At 36.3% G+C, this 16,695-nt stretch overlaps 1 long non-coding RNA gene across 9 annotated transcripts in view; it reads right to left on the reverse strand.

The window, feature by feature from the left end:
- The window catches only part of LOC147581790 (uncharacterized), a 105,516-nt gene that overhangs the window by 80,861 nt on the left and 7,960 nt on the right, over positions 1-16,695 (reverse strand). The window lies entirely within an intron of this gene.

Here is a 16,695-nt window from a genome sequence, read left to right on the forward strand (position 1 = left end):
GGAAGTGCATTTGCTACTTAAAAGTTAGTATGATGGTTAAAAAACAAAAATAGTAAAAACACCTATAACTACATAAATAGTTTTAAAATACATAAAATAAAAAGATATATAATATGACATAAAAACAAAACATGGGGAGGGGGTTAAAATGTAGTGCTTTCAGATGCATTCAAACTTAAGTGACTATCAGCTTAAAATAGACTGCTATATAAATAGATCAATATAGAAAAACCTCATGGTAACCACAAGCCTAAAATCTACAATAGATACACAAAAAAATAAAGAGAAAAGAACCCAAACATAACACTAAAGAAAATCATCAAACCACAGGGGAAAAGACAAAGAACAGAAGAAAAAAAAAACAGAAAAACTACAAAAACAACCAGAAAACAATTAACAAAATGGCAATAAGTACATACCTATCAATAATAACTTTAAATATAAATGGACTAAATGTTCCAATAAAAAGACACAGGTTTGCTGAATGGATAAAAATAGAAGACCATCTGTATGATGCCTATAAGAGACTCTATTTTTTTTAATGTTTATTTATTTTTGAGAGAGAGAGAGAGACAGAGAATGAGCGGAGGAGGAACAGAGAGAGTGGGGGACAGACGATCCAAAGCAGGCTCTGTGCTGATAGTAGATAGCCGAATGCGGGGCTTAAACTGACAAACCCTGAGATCATGACATGAACCGAAGTTGGATGCTTGACTGACTGAGCCACCCAGGTGCCTCAAGAAACGCTCTATCTAAAGACACACACAGGCTGAAAGTGAAGAGATGGAAAAATATTTTACATACGAATGGAAATGAAAAGTAAGTTAGAGTAGCAATACTCATATCAAATAGACTTTAAAACCAAGACTGCCACAAAAGACTAAAAAGGACATTACATAATGACAAAGGGGTCAATCCATGAATCAATTAATTTGTAAATATTAATTCATCCAACATTGGAACACCTAAATATATAAAGCAAATATTAACAGACATAGAGAAATTGACAGTAATACAATAATAGTAGGGGACTTTAACACCCCACTTACATCAAAAGATAGATGGTCCAGGCCAAAACAAAAAACAAAAAACAAAAAATCAGTAAGGAAACAGTGGCCTAAAACAACACACTAGACTAGATGGACTTTACAGATACATATATATAACATTTTATCTAAAAGCTACAGAATACACATTATTTTCAAGTATACATGGAATATTCTCCATGATCAACCACGTTAGACCACAAAACAAGTCTCAATAAAATCAAGAAGATAAAAATCATATCAAGCATCTTTTCTGGCCATAATATGAAACTAGAAATCAATTACAAGAAGAAAACTAGAAAAACCACAAACATGGGGGCGCCTGGGTGGCGCAGTCGGTTAAGCATCCGACTTCAGCCAGGTCACGATCTCGCGGTCCGTGAGTTCGAGCCCCGCATCGGGCTCTGGGCTGATGGCTCAGAGCCTGGAGCCTGTTTCTGATTCTGTGTCTCCCTCTCTCTCTGCCCCTCCCCCATTCATGCTCTGTCTCTCTCTGTCCCAAGAATAAATAAACGTTAAAAAAAAAAAAAAAAAAAAAAAAAAGAAAAACCACAAACATGTGTAGACTAAACAACATGCCACTAAACAATCAATGGGTCAATAAAGAAATTAAAAAGGAATCAAAAAAATACCTTGAAAATGGATGGGGCGCCTGGGTGGCGCAGTCGGTTAAGCGTCCGACTTCAGCCAGGTCACGATCTCGCGGTCCGTGAGTTCGAGCCCCGCGTCGGGCTCTGGGCCGATGGCTCAGAGCCTGGAGCCTGTTTCCGATTCTGTGTCTCCCTCTCTCTCTGCCCCTCCCCCGTTCATGCTCTGTCTCTCTCTGTCCCAAAAATAAATAAATAAATAAATAAATAAATAAATAAATAAATAAATAAAAAGAAAAAAAGAAAATGGAAACACAAGGCTTCAAAATTCATGGAACACAGCAAAAACAGTTCTAAGAAGGAAGTTCATAATGATACAGGCCTACCTCGAGAAACAAACAAAAAAATCCCATATAAACAATCTAACTTTACAACCTAAATAAACTAGAAAAAAAATAAAAATAATAAAGCCCAAAGTTAGTAGGAAGAAGGAAATAATAAAGATCAGAGTAGAAATAAATGAAATACAGACTAAAAAAAAAAAAAAAAAAAAAAGAAAAGCAATGAAACTAAAAGCTGATTCTTTGAAAAAATAAGTAAAATCAATAAACCTTTTGTTAGTTCCATCAAGAAAAACGACACAGGACCCAAATAAAATCAAATGAAAGAGAAGTTACAACTGACACCATGGAAATCTAAAGGATCCCAAGAGAATACTATGAACAATTATAAATCAACAAAATGGAAAACCTAGAAGAAATGGATAAATTCCTTGAAACACAGAACCTTCCAAGACCAAATCACAAAGAAATAGAAAACCTGAATGGACTGTTTACAAGTAATGAAATTGAATCAGTAATTTAAAAACTCCCAACAAACAAAAGTCCAGGAGCAAACACTGTTACAGATGAGTTCTATCAAATATTTAAAAAAGAGTTAATACCTCTTCTTCTCAAATTATTCCAAACACCTGAAGAGGAAGGAATGCTTCCAAACTAATTTAACAAGGGTAATATTATTCAATACTGGAATCAGACACCACAAAAGGAGAAAATTACAGGTCCATATTCCTGAATGACACATATGCAAAAATCCTCAACAAAACACTGACAAACTAAATTCAACAATACATTAAAAGGATCATATACCACAATCAACTGGGATTTATTTCAGGGATATAAGAATGGTTCAACTTCTATATATCAATCAACGTGATACATCACATTAACAAAACAAAGCATAAAAATCCTATGATCATCTCAATAGATGCAGAAAGAGCATTTGACAAAATTCAGTACCCATTTATGATAAAAAGTCTTGAAGTGGGTATAGAAGAAATGTATCTCAAAATGACAAAGGCCAAATATGACAAACCCACAGCTACCATTATACTCAAAAGAGAAAAGCTGAAAGCTTTTTCTCTAAGATCAGGAAAAAAACAAGGATGCCTACTCTTGCAACTTTTATACAACATAGTATTGAAAATCCTAGCCACTGCAATTAGGCCAGAAAAAGAAACAAAAGGCATCTAAATTTGAAAGAAAAAGGGGCACCTGAGTGGCTCAGTCAGTTAAGCATCTGACTTCGGCTCAGGTCATGATCTTGCAGTTTGTGGGTTTGAGCCCCTCATCAGGCTCTGTGCTGACAGCTCAGAGCCTTGAGCCTGCTTCAGATTCTGTGTCTCCATCTCTCTTTGCTCATCCCCAAGTCATGCTCTGTCTCTCTCTCTCTCTCTGAAAAATGATAATAAATAAACAAATACATAAATAAATACATAAATAAATGTAAAGAAAGAAGTAAAACTGTCACTCTTTACAGATGACATGATACTATATACAGAAAATCCTAAACACTACTGGAGCTAATAAACCAATTTAGTATACTTGTAGAATACAAAATTAACATACAGAAATCGTTTGCATGTCTATACACTAACAACAAGCTACCAGAAAAGAGAAATAAAGAAAATAATCCCATTTATAACTGCATCAAAAAGAATAAAATACCTAGGGATAAATTTAACCAAATAGGTGAAAGACCTGTACTCTGAAAAGTGTAAGACACTGATGAAAGAAATTGAAGCAGACACAAACAAATGAAAAGACACACAGTGCTCAAAGACTGGAAGAATTAATATTGTTTAAATGTTGGTATTAGCCAAAGAAATCTATAAATTCAAAGCAATCCCCATGAAAAATGCCTTTGCATTTTTCATACAACTAAAACAAAATATCCTAAAATTTGTTTGAAACCACAAAGACTCCAAATAGCCAAAGCAATCTTGAGAAAGGAGAACAAAGCTGGAGGTATCATACTCCCTGATTTCAAATTATACTACAAAGCTGTAGTAACCAAAACAATATGGTGCTGCCACAAAAACAGACACATAGATTAATGGAATAGAATAGACAGCTCAGAAAGAAACCGATGCTTACATCGTCAAGTAATCTGTGACAAAGAAGGCAAGAACACACAACAGGGAAAAGATAGTCTCATCATTAAATGCTGTTGGGAAAACCAGGTAGCTACGTGCAAAAGAATGAAACTGGACCACTATCTCACACCATGTTTTCAAGACTTGAATGCAAGACCTGAAGCCATAAAACTCCTAGAAGAAAATATAGGAATAAACCCTTTGACATCAGTCTTAGAAATATATATATATTGTTGACTAGTCTCCTCAGGCAAAAGTAACAAAAGCTAAAATAAATAAATGGGATTACATCACAGTAAAAAGCAGAGAGAAGAAAACCAACAAAATGAAAAGGCAACCTGTTGAATGGGAGGAGATAACCTGCAAATCAGACATCCGATAAGGTGTTAATATTCAAAATATATAGAATTTGAAAAACCTAATATCAAAAAAAAAAAAAAAAACAAATAACCTGATTTTAAAATGGGAAGAGAACTTAAATAGATATTTTTCCAGGGAAGACTTACAGATGGCCAATATTCATATGAAAAGATGCTCAACATCAGGGAAATGCAAACCAAAACCACAATTTTACTTCACAACTGTCAGATCGGTTATTATTAAAAAGACAAAAAATAAGTGTTAGCAAAGATGTAGAGAAAAGGGAACCCTCATACATTGTTGGTGGGAATGTAAATTGGTGCAGCTACTGTTGAAAACAGCCTGGAGGTTACCCTAAAAAATTAAAAACAGAACTACCATATGATCCAATAATTCTACTTCATGGTATTTATCCAAAGAAAACAAAAACACCAATTTGAAGGGATACATACACTTCCATGTTCACTGCAGCATTATTTACAATTACCAAGATATGGAAACAACCGAATAACCTGTCTATTAATAGATGAGTAGATAAAGAAAATGTGATGTACACACACACACACACACACACACACACACACACACTGAAATATTACTCAGCCATAAAAAAGAATGAAATCTTGTCATTTGTGACATGGATGGACCTGGAGGGCAGTGTGCTAAACAAAATAAGTCAGACAGAGGAAGACAAATACTATATGATTTTACACAAATGTACAATTTAAGAAATTAAACAAACATATAAAACAAACAGAAACAGTCATGGATACAGGAAATAAACTGTTGGTTACCAGAATGGGAAGGTATCGAGGAGGGGGCAAAGTAGGTAAAGAGAATTAAGAGGTATAAATTCAAGTTATAAAATAAATTTCATAAGAATATAATGTACAGAAAAGGGAATATAGTCAATACTACTGTAATACTTTGTATGGTGTCAGTAACTAGACTTATTATGGGGATCATTTCATAATGTATAAAAAATATGGCATCACTATGATGTATACCTTAAAATAATAGTATATTACATGCCAATTATGACTCAATGAAAACAAATCTTTCACTGGCTGTAAATATTTTCCTTAGAAACATCTATTATTATAAAAATAATATACATTCAATTAGAACTCAGAAATAAGAAAAGCAATTGCAAAATAAATATTTCCATAAACCTACAATCCAGAGATTATCACCATTCTGATTTTGATAGATATCCTCCTAGTTCCCTTCTCTTGGTGTAGATATGTATATTTCCCCATTAATATCACTCAGAACAATATGATAGGAAATAAATGAAATACTAAGTCAAAGAACTATATTTTTCTACACTAGTGATTCTCAGATCTGGCTAAGAATCAGAATCACCAGAGAAACTAAAAACTTTTGCATTCTTTTACAAAATTTTTAAATGTTGATTTATTTATTTTGAGAGAGAGAGAGTCTGAGCAGGGGAGGGGCAGAAAGAGAGAGGGAGAGAGAGAGAGAATCCCAAGCAGGCTTCATGCTGCCAGCGCAGAGCCCAAACTGGGGCTTGAACTCACAAACCATGAGACCATGACCTGAGCCGAAATCAAGAGTTGGATGCTGAACCAGTTGAGCCACCCAGGAACCCCCAAATTTTTTGCATTCTTATTTTTAAAAAAAATAAATGTTCAAAGTACTTTTATCTCTCTAATCTTATTTGTTCCTACTTTTGTATATATTTGAAATTTTCCATAAAAAAGTTAGAAATATAATACTTAAATACATATATAACTCCAGAAACCCACCCCTTCCCGTCACTTCCACTGAATCACCATTATCTTTCCCTTGGATTAATATAACTCCCTTAAAAAGCCTCCCAATATCTACCTTCCCTTCCCTACCCTGTGTTTTTCAACACAGCAGCCAGAAGGATCCTTTAAAATCTAAATCAGATCATGTCACTCTGACAAAACACTGAAAGGTCTCCCATTTCATTCAGAGAAAAAGCCTGTACCCTCAGTGGCCTACAATCAGATCCCCTATTTAGCTGACATGCATACCTGTTTTCATGGATTGTCTGGGAGAAATAATTCCAAGTGGAGAAAATACCCTTGAGCAAAGGCCCTAAAACAGGAGCAAGCTTGGTAAAGCTGAAGAACACAGAAAGCCTAGTATGAGTCCCCCAAATCTTCTATAGAGCTGACCAAAAATAGAAGCAATGTTCAGGAAATACAAGCTGACTCAGCATTCCTAGAACTCAGGAATGATGTGGTAAAAATAAAATGGGTTTTGGAATCATATAAACTTGCTTAAACTCTTGTCTTCCCACTTACTAAAAGTCAAATTCAGATCCTTAGTTTTTCTTACTTAAAAAATGGGGAAAACAGTAATGATTTTCTGCAATTGTTTTTAATTGAGGTGTGATAAATATGTAAACCATCTAACATGGTGCCTAGCATATAGCTGATATTTCAGTAAAGTAAGTAATAACATAAGAACATAGGTAAGAACATGTACCCTTCTCTTATAGAGAAAATAGAACAAAGTAGTCTTGATTGAATAGACAGGAAAACTCTTTTCTCAAAATATCCCTCACTAAGCCTATGTGGTAGAGTAAGCCTTGGCCTAGCAGGTGAGAACTCTTAGTTCTAGTCCGGTCTATGATAGAACTAGCTAGGGACTGTGGGTGAGCCACTTCATTTCTTCAGAATTGAGTTCAATCATCTTTTTTTTTTTTGTAGGCTCTGTGCCCAATCATGACCCCTAGATCAAGAGTCACATGCTCTACCCACTGCACCAGCCAGGTGCCCAATCATCTTCAAAATAAGGCAATTGGACTAGATGATCTCTAATAATTCTCTCACACTACTAAGATTCTATGATATCTGAATAACATTCAGTGATTCTTCCTTTAAATAGCCCTCTGGTATGTGTCATCAAAAGGCGCTGCAATAACAGAGAGTGAGCTGGGCAGAGGGAGATATCCCTTAAGCTCATAAAAGCATGGCTAGCTTCATGCAGGTGCACCTTGTGCGGGCTCAGAAGGGCCTTGTGTTTGGTTTAACGTGCTGCTGTTACTGTGTTAAAATTCTCAATAAATTTTGAACAAGAAGCTCATATTTTCATATTAAACTGGGTCCTGCAAATTATGTAGCTGGTCCTGTTCCTATGAGCTGACTATGAATAAGTATAAAAGATATTTCCTGTGAGCAAATAGAGACTGGCAGCAAGAGATCCCTGGGAGCCTGAAGAGAAGTGACTGGGTGAGTAAGATAGTTGTCTGGGGTAGAATGTGAATGGGAGGGGGTTTTGTGGGGATCAGAAAGGGAGGAAGTTCACTGTGGATGAATACTTCAAACTGAATGTTTCTTTACCTTCTGCAACTACTTGCTTTCTCTGAACTATAGTATAAGACTGCCATCTACTGGTCAATGACACAAAGTCTTTGAAAGACTTCCAATTCAGGGTCTTTACATTTCACTGTCCAAAGGGTAATCCAGAAAGATTTAACATATTCTGCAGTTTAAAACAATAATTATTAAGGGCTTCCTCAGTTACAGCTTCCAAACTAAAGTAATAACAAAGACCTGTCCACTTGAACAATCCCTTACACCTGCTTTTCTTTATTCAACAAAAAACAATTTTTAAAAAGCACTATGCAGCAGGCATCAAATGTTCAATGATGAACACCCATCAGTAGAGATATTTAGGTCATTAAGAGCTTCATCGAATGAATTCAAATGTTCAGGTTCATCTTCGGTCTGAATCAGAACACCTAGAATATCATCATCATCTTATAGGGGTAGAGTTATACTTTTATATTCAGTGTATGCTAATATGCAAGATGGTATATATCTATGACCTTCAGGCCCAATGACCTACGTTCAGCCTATTGGGTTAAGCAGACATTCCTGGAGGACTGACTGGGAAAAAAAGAGTAAGCAAGGCAGTGGCAGAAGATGAAGAAAGTTAGGGGACATGGAACAAATTAATAGTCACCAAAAAAAATTAGTGTTCCAGGGAGGTTCTCATCATAAAATATCTACCCCCACTATGAATTCTATCAAAATAAAGTATTACCAGAAGCACTCCCTTCTACAATATCTAGATTACCAGAAAGAAAAAAAGGGAATTTAGCATGATGTATAAATTTGTCAAGTCACCAAGGTGTATACCTGAAGCTAATATAGCACTGTGTGTCATCTATACTCAAATTAAAAAAAAGCGGAAGGTGGGGGGGGGAGCTTAAATACCTGTCCAATAATTGCTGGTGAGGGCTGCTGTTAAGGGAGAAGAATAACAGAAATTTGAAATCTGGAGGAGGAGGAGGAAGTTCTCCCCAGATCTCAGTCCAGTTTAAGGCCACATCACTCAGACTACAGGGGTATAACTGGTTATTTTCAAACAATTCTTATACACTCATTACATTCACTGGAGAAAATATCTGAGAGCCAAAGACTCTGTTTCTTCACTCAAAAACAAACAAAAATCCAGGGCCTGGCTGAGCCTGGCTGGCTCAGTCAGAAGAGCATGCAACTCTTGATCTTGGGGTATTGAGTTTGAGTCCCATGTGGGGTTTGGAGATTATAAAATAAAATTAAAACAACAAAAAACCCAAAAGTCCTTTTAGTGAAGGAGTTTATGCTTAATGCCATTTCTTGGTTTGCTTTAGATAATTTTTTATACAATATATCAAGATTAGCAAGGGTATCAAAGGACATAAATATGACACAGGACTTCTCTTCAACACATCCTTAGAACAGAAAAACCTGAGTGAAGACGGAGCTTATTTCACGTTCCCAATCCCCACTGGCTGTTGGTTCTGTGATTCCATAGCACAATGTGTTCACCAATATCATTATTCTGTATTAAATTTGTTTGACTGTCTCTTCTCATCTGTGAGGTTTGGGAGGGCTAGGATAGAGAGTTATATCTATACTCCAACACACCCCTTTAACACAAAGTAAACTTCAACAATTGTAGTTGAATAAATAAATGGGACCTGCTAAAAAGACTCAGCCTCAGCAAGCCAGCCTTCACATCCTGTGTTCTGAGAACTTATATATGGAAGCTCTACAGAGGGAACCATTTCTAGTTATTCCTTATATCCAGATAACCTTATTCTGAACCAGGTCATCAGTACCCTGGTCATTTATTAGGCTAGCTGATGCAAAGACAGTCAATCTATAATACTTGAGAGCAGCCTATAATATGAGAATTTTGTCCAAGATCAATAATACTAATTAATTAAACGAGTTAGAGTCTCTCTTGGAAACCTGATTTCAATATGTGGAAAAAGTCATCAGCTAGTAATGATGGGCAAAAGTTCAAAGGCATAGAAGAAAAGGCAGACAACAGAGACCATGAGGCAAAAAGGGTCATGATCGAGTTCCGATAAAAAACTGGATAGAAGAAAAGAGCGTGAAATAGTAGGTTTTTAGAGGTAGAAATGATAAATTCTTGCTTCTGGTGGATGAAAGTATAACTTGTTCACCACAGCATCGTTGGATCCTGGGTGGCCAAGAATACATACTTCTTTAACCAAATATGAACTACGCACCTACTATGTGACAAATATGACATGCGTTTCAGTGGTGAACAAGAGAAATCTATTTTGTTCCCATGGAGCTTTGAATCTAGCTTAGAAGCTTAGAACCTAGAAGTAGAATACTGACACTGAACAAGTAAAAACAACTGTGGTACATGTTATAAAGAAGTAGTGTAGATTCTCATAGAAACATGCAACATCTTAGATTATATTTTCCATTGGTCTATTTTTTGCCAAGATGACTGATTATATAGGCCTTCCTGAATTCAAAGAGGCCTAACACACACTTGAGATTCTTTTCATTCTTATTTTCATTTGTAACCATACATGAAAATGCTAGTTCCCAGGGCCTACAAAATCTTCACAATACAAATTTGCTCCAAAATACAAAGAAGAAACTGTAAAATCTAAACAATTGTTTTACTCACAGAATACATTCAGATGCAGTTCAATGCAATCTTACTACCACAAGTCAACACATATGGTGTTTACAATATGCTAGATGTTGTTCAAAGTGCTTTATAAAAATCAGTTCACATTAATCCTCACAATTCTATACAATAAGAACTAGTGTTACTATACTCATAAAAGAAGAAACTGAGGCAAAGAATGGTTATATAACTTGGCTAAGGTTAATAGCCAGTAAGTGGCTATACCAGGATTTGAACCTAAGCAGTCTGGTTTTAGAGTCTAGAGGTTCTGGAATCCAGATTCAATTTAATTTGATGTGATTATGTAGGCAAATTTTCTTCCAAAATATCATTCAGCAAATATTTATTGAGCATTTATTATATGTAGGTGCTTATCTAGCTGTTAGAGATACAACAGTGAACAACAACAACAAAACCCAAAAATCTCTGTCTTCATGAAGGGGATACAGATAATATACAAGAAGTAAAATATGTGGTATATTAGATGGTATAAATGCTATGGAGAAAAAAAAGTCAGGAAGAGGGATGAGGAGGAGTGCCAGGGGTGAGATGGTGGGTACAATTTTAAATAGGGTGTTCAAGGACCATAACCTGAGTAGGTGATATTTGAGCAATAACTGAAAGAAGTGGGGAATGTGCCATTCTAAGTGTGCCTTATATGATATTAGGTAGAGTAAGAGTCCTGGGTTTGGATCCTTGGATGCATGACAGTATTAAAATAGCCCTGGAGTTACATTTAGTGACTTTCTGGGATTTGCAATATAAAGGGCCTAACTAGCACATTCTATGAGGGCTCCAAGTTGCTAGCTTAGGAAGAGCAGAATAATGAAACTGAGCATTCTTAAAAGAGCCAACAGCCTCTGCATTTATTTTGAGCTGGAATTTGTGTAGGAATACTTTGTGAGTTGGCAGTGTTGAAAACTTCATGAACTTTATTCTTCCCAGTTTCTAAAGTTGATACAGTATTCTACTCTGCCTGGGTTAGAACTGATGTAGTATATTCTATAGCTGTTGAGTGGAGTATCCCATATATGTCTATTAGCTCTAATTGATTTATAGAGTTGCTCAAAACGTCTATTTTTTAACATTTTTATTAAAAGAGAGAGAGAGAGGGGAGAGGGGCAGAGAGAGAGAGGGAGGGGGGAGGGAGAGAGGGAGAGAGAGAGAGAGAGAGAGAGAGAGAGAGAGAATCTCAAGGAGGCCCCATGCCTAGCACGGAGCCCAACACAGGGCTGGATCCCATGACACTGGAATCTTGACCTGAGCCAAAATCAAGAGTCAGACACTCAACTGACTGAGCCACCCAGGTGACCCAAGATCCCTATTTTCATACTGATCATCTGTCTAGATCTTTTACCCATTATTGAAAGTGGGATATGGAAATTTCTTTTTTTTTTTAATTTTTTTTTAACGTTTATTTATTTTTGAGACAGAGAGAGACAGAGCATGAATGGGGGAGGGGCAGAGAGAGAGGGAGACAAAGAATCGGAAGCAGGCTCCAGGCTCTGAGCCATCAGCCCAGAGCCCGACGCGGGGCTCGAATTCAGGGAGTGTGAGATCGTGACCTGAGCTGAAGTCGGACACTTAACCGACTGAGCCACCCAGGCGCCCCGAGATATGGAAATTTCTAACTAGTATTGTAGAACCATCTATTTCTCCCTTTAATTCTGGCTTTGTATTCTTCATATATTTTGATTAAACATTTGCTTGGTTGTTGTAAACCTCTGACTATTTCCCAGAGTTCTGACAAACTCGTTTCAAATAGTTTCTGCCTATTTTTAAATGTTTCTGGAGGCTTGGCATTGCCTACTCCACCAATTTGAACACGGGTCTCCCAAGGTGACTTTTTGACACAGCTCTCACCAGAGCAGAAAAGAAAAAAAAAAAAAAAAGTAAATATGTCTTCTAACAGGACATATTTATATATGAACATAAAAACTGACCCTCTCTAGTAGGGGCTTCTCTAGCAGGGGTCATTCCTGCATCTATCTCTTCCATTTCATATCAGCCCCTGAGGAATCATAGAACTCCATGAAAAGTAGTTTGAAAAGCAGTATTATAAGCCATTATACCCCTTCATAGTTATGTGTCTGTTGCTTATGATCTGATGTTAGAAACAGTTAAATAATAATTAATTTGGGGCTAAGTTATCTCTTGCTTATTTTTAAACTTACTTGTTTTCGAAAAACCTTCTTCCCAACTTCTAGTGCATTTTCATTGAGAAAATTTGGAAAATACAAAACAGCACAGAGAACAAAATGATCTGTGATGCCATCTTCCAGAGATAACTGCTGATAATATGTCAACATTTTTCATGTTTACAAAATAAGTTTAATAATGGTTAACATTATATATATATGTACATATATATATATATATATATATATATATATATATAGCAGTTATCACCTTGGCATCCATTTACTTAACACTGTTATTCCATTCAGGCCTATGTTAATATCACTATGTCTACTCTTGGAAGCCTATTATATAATTTTATAAGAGAAGACTTGTCAAGTATTGACTAATCTTTCAATCTCCAACTCAATGCCTGTCCCTCCTACACCTTTCAATGAAACAAAAACAGGTTGATCACTCAGTTGATTAGTATAATGAGAATTCTAGGTTGTAGGTTTCAACATCTTTGTCATCTATGCCTACCAATTTAAGCCTTGCCCTACTGAAGTTGTTTGGAAACTTTAAAAAGAAGCAGAATGCCTTCTTTATATTGAAATGAAATCTTTCATGAAACCCTAAAATTTAAATAAACAAAACTGAGCTTTTGTGGTTGAAGTGTGCACATGTGTGAGAAGGTAGGTGGAAGAGGATAGGTAATTTGTTCATAGCCAATCCTGCTCAGACTTCCTAACACCAAAACCATGATGCAGGACCTCAGGACTCTGGGACAGAGTGAACATCACATTGCTCTGCTAAATGCCCTCAGTCAGTACTGCTAATGAATTAAATGACTACTGCACCTAAACCTTTGGCTGCTCAGACACAGCCTGACACACAGGAGGCATTTAAAGAGTATTTATTGAAATTAAAGACAAGAAATCCAAAAGGGGAGAATGGATTAGTGCATATCCATTACTACCACTGGAAAAAAACCTCAGAAAGCATCCCCACTGAGAGTGGTAGATCAGTAGTGACATATCTTAGTGGTATCATTATACTATTATGTTAAAACAGAGCTAATTCCACAAGTATTTTTTTTACCAGGATTGTATCAGTGGTTGCAGAACACAACAAAATATAATTGAATAAATATTTAATTTTTCTATGTTCAAGGTACTGTTGAAGGACTGTGGAAACTACAAAGCTAGTAAAAAATATAGTTTCCCTTCTAAAGGATACTTAATACTCTAATAGGGGAGAAAATTTATATAACGTTGTGTTATAAAGCAAGCCAGTGTGCCAGACAATATGTCAAGAAAATTTTGACCTTTCTTGAGTTGAAGGTAAAAAAAAATTTGGAAAAATGATCAGCCCAGGGGATAGCCTCATCAACAGGTGGTTGCTATACAATGTAGAGGATAATAACTAATGCAAAAGGAAGGTAAGAAAAGTATGGAAGTAAATACTTTACTGCCTTGATCTTGAGAAGTTAACCCTCTCCCCAAGAAGAAAGCATGGTATATGAAATAGGTGGAGACAAATTAAATGTGAAGTTTTCACAATTGGTATGTTAGAAATACTGAGAATGGAGAAATCAATGTGATTTCTAGAGGGAAACTTTATGAAGTTGGCATTTGAATTGAAAAAGGATGCGGAGGATTAGGATAGAAGGGGAAGTATTACAGGTTAATGAGTACACACATCAAAGGCCAAGAGGAGAACAGTTTCTCTGAGAAAGAAGGAAGATAGCAATCTGGCTACAGCAAAAGGTGTTTGCTGGACACGAGTTTAGCTGAGTAGGGTGGACACAGACTAATGGTGGGATACAGGGATGGGAGCTGCTGAAGGCCAAGATGAAGATAAAAGGGAAGCTGCAACAAATAGCAATTAATTGTGATGACTATACAATGCTCAAAGGAAACAATAATAGAAGTGAACAGCAATGATGGTGGAAAAGAAAAAACAGACAAAATTCCCCAGAAGACAGAGAAATAACTTGGTGTACCAATCCACAGAGTTATTGGAATACTCATTCAATTTGGAGAGGAGACAAAAATGCAATGAAGATAAGAAAGGGGTAACTTAAGAAAAATCCATGTTTTCAGATGACAATTAGCAAAGTATTTATTTATTTATTTATTTATTTATTTATTTATTTATTTATTTATTGTTGGAAAGGTTACTCTATCTATAAAATTAGTTTAACTCCTAGGATAATCATGAGGATGATTTATTATATGGACATACTAACTCAACAGCTGTCTGAAGAAATCTGTATTATCACCTTAGGTTAAAGCATAATTTATCACTCCCTCTTAGGAACTTACTACACTTGAACTTCAGAAGTTTGGAATGTCTTCCTAAAAAATACCTATCTTTGGCCTGATGGTAATGGCATGCTCATACACTATCTTCTCTACCCTAGCTCCAATCAGATTAATTGTGTTGACAGTATTGTGAACATGACGGATCACGGTTGCAGAATAATAACTCATTCTGTAGTTTCTGGTACATATTTTTCACGGACATATCAGGCAGAAAGGTTTAAGGGAAAATGCTAAGCTCCTACCTCACTAACAATGTATCTGAATTTCAGTAAAGTACTTTCTTTGAAATTAAATTGCTTATAATTTAAGGAACATAGTGAATTCTACCACCATACTCCATATTCATTTCTGTCTATCAGGTAGAATAATCAAGAATCACTGGAATTTTTACAGGGGTGAAGTCTGAACAGGTGACAGACTCTTTCCAATGAATTTAGTCTACATGACCCCTCTCTGTTTGTATTAATTGTTCTCCCAAATGTGACAGACCTTCCTACTCAAGAAATCAGACCCTAGTACCAACATTCTCTCACAGATGAACATGTGACTCTTTGCTAAGGACAAGTTTCAAACCATTTCAGAACTTGTTCAGTTTATGTCAGGCTATTTCTACATTTACAATTTCAATGACTTTTATCAATCCTATTTCAATAATTAGGAGTAGCTGATTCAATCTTGCCACTGAAAAGAATGCTTCCATCATTATATGGGTAATAGTTTGCTTGCCTCCATTAATTTTTGTAAAGTCTCAGTGTCACTATGATCAGGGTCTTTTCCAACCTATTACCAGCCTATAATCTGGGCTACATCACACAGTCTAGCTAATTTTCAGATAACAGTCTTCTCATTCCCCAAAGCTACAAAGCAAAAGGACAATGGTATTTTTCTTTAAGGTAGCAGACTATGTTTGTCTCTATTACTGGGTAATTGATTTGGAGGCAAATTAAAGCAAGTGTAGGTATCTGTAGAACAGCATTAAAAATGCTGGATTTGTGGGGCGCCTGGGTGGCTCAGTCAGTTGAGCGCCCGACTCAGGTCATGATCTTGCACTCCGTGAGTTCAAGCCCCGTGTCGGGCTCTGTGCTGACAGTTCAGAGCCTGGAGCCTGTTTCAGATTCTGTGTCTCCCTCTCTCTCTGACCCTCCCCCGTTCATGTTCTGTCTCTCTCTGTCTCAAAAACAAATAAACGTTAAAAAAAAAAAAATGCTGGATTTGGAATCAATTTTAGGCTTTATAATTTTTTTTTAGTAACTGTAGACTCTGTACCCCTTTTGTGTCTCACTTTCTAATTCTGTAAAATGGAGTAATCACAGCTTCAAAGAGGTTTTATCAAGATTTAGTGGCACACAGCCAGACCTTCATTCATACTGCACGAAGAGAACCACTAATACATACCTGCATTTTCTGAACAACCCAAGATTCATAACATGACAGGGGAGAAAATATTTAAAATGGGAGCCACCAGGGAAAATCCAGGCAGTATAGTGAAGGAGTTCAGAGCATGTCACCCCAAAATACGCTGTTTTAGCATATTGATTATTTTAAGTTAAAGGAGCTTGAGAAACAGCAGGTACAAGAGGGGCACTCTGACCTTCCTTATTCTTCCTGGCAGGAGATAAAACTCCCATGTCAAAGATCCCCTGCCTCTACCAGGAGGAAGAAAATCATTCCCCTCACCAGAGATGGGGAATCACGCTGAGAAATCTGTAAAAACAAGACTTGTTACACTAATGCTTATCCTCCTAGTCATTTCTCCACAGTTGACTACCCCTGGCCCAAACTCCTTGGCCTTACTTGGTTCTTTGTCTAAAAGATATAAAAGCGTTCTGTTCTGGTCACTTCTTCAAGTCTTCATTCTCTTGTGAAGGTTCTCATGTACA

Source organism: Puma concolor, chromosome B1, assembly GCF_028749965.1.
Source record: "Puma concolor isolate L17-30 chromosome B1, mPumCon1.1.hap2, whole genome shotgun sequence".
In the NCBI taxonomy this organism is placed as follows: Eukaryota; Metazoa; Chordata; class Mammalia; order Carnivora; family Felidae; genus Puma; species Puma concolor.